Below are 850 nucleotides of genomic sequence, written 5' to 3'. Positions count from 1 at the left end.
TTTTTTGGTCTTTTTGAGATAGGGTCTCCCTGTAGTCACAGATGGCCTGGATTCATTATGGAGACCAGGCTGGCCTTGAACTCACAGAGATCCACCTGCCTCTGCCTCCCAAGTGCTGGGATTAAAGGCGTGTGCCACCATGCCCGGCTGATAAATATTTTAAAATTCTTTATTCATTTATCCTGGAGACAGGGTCTCACTATGTAGCCCTGGCTGACCTGGGACTTGCTATGTTGACCAGGCTGGCCTGGAACTCACGGAGATCTGCCTGCCTCTACCTCCTGAGTGGAAGAACTAAAGAGTATGCATCACCACATCTGCCCTTGAGCTGGAGATGCTCCTGTCTCAGCTTCCGGCTGTTGGCTGACAGGTGGGCTGTAAAGCAAGACTGTTTTGTTGAGACATATAAGCCTGGTGGAACCCACATGGTAGAAGAAAGAAGTCCCCACAGGTTGTCCTCTCACCTCCATGAGCCCACAAACACAAAAGAAATTTAAAATAAGATTAAGTCTAAATGACTTCTTGACTCCAGTCTGCACTTGTTGACCGCCTCTGATCAAGAACAATGACAAATGTGTGTGGATGTTCAGAAAGGCTACGTTCATTCGGCCCATTCAGAGCCAACAGTTTGCCAGTCATCACAACATCCCTTCCCTTTTCAAAGTAACCCTCAACACTGCTCTGAAGTCAGTGACATTTAAATTCACTTGAATTTACACAAAGATATTAGGTTGGAATTTGTTCTTCGGGATGCTGAGAATAATGAGGCAGCACAGGATTTCCTGAGTCCCAGTGAGATGGTCAGTGTCTTGGCATGCTCTGCAGCCCAGATGTGGAGTAGGAAGGAGAC

The 850-nt window shown here is 47.1% G+C and overlaps 1 non-coding gene across 1 annotated transcript; it reads right to left on the bottom strand.

Annotated features, from left to right (window-relative positions):
* Positions 1–580: 580 nt before the first annotated feature.
* On the bottom strand, positions 581–649 carry LOC115067191. Its single transcript, XR_003846631.1, has one exon. It is a non-coding gene; the product is annotated as a small nucleolar RNA Z40 (small nucleolar RNA).
* Between the last annotated feature and the right edge of the window lie 201 nt (positions 650–850).

The sequence above is a fragment of the Nannospalax galili genome, unplaced genomic scaffold, assembly GCF_000622305.1.
Source record: "Nannospalax galili isolate Female #2095 unplaced genomic scaffold, S.galili_v1.0 scaffold1650, whole genome shotgun sequence".
Taxonomy (NCBI): Eukaryota; Metazoa; Chordata; class Mammalia; order Rodentia; family Spalacidae; genus Nannospalax; species Nannospalax galili.
This window is presented reverse-complemented; position numbering and strand designations above follow the sequence as displayed.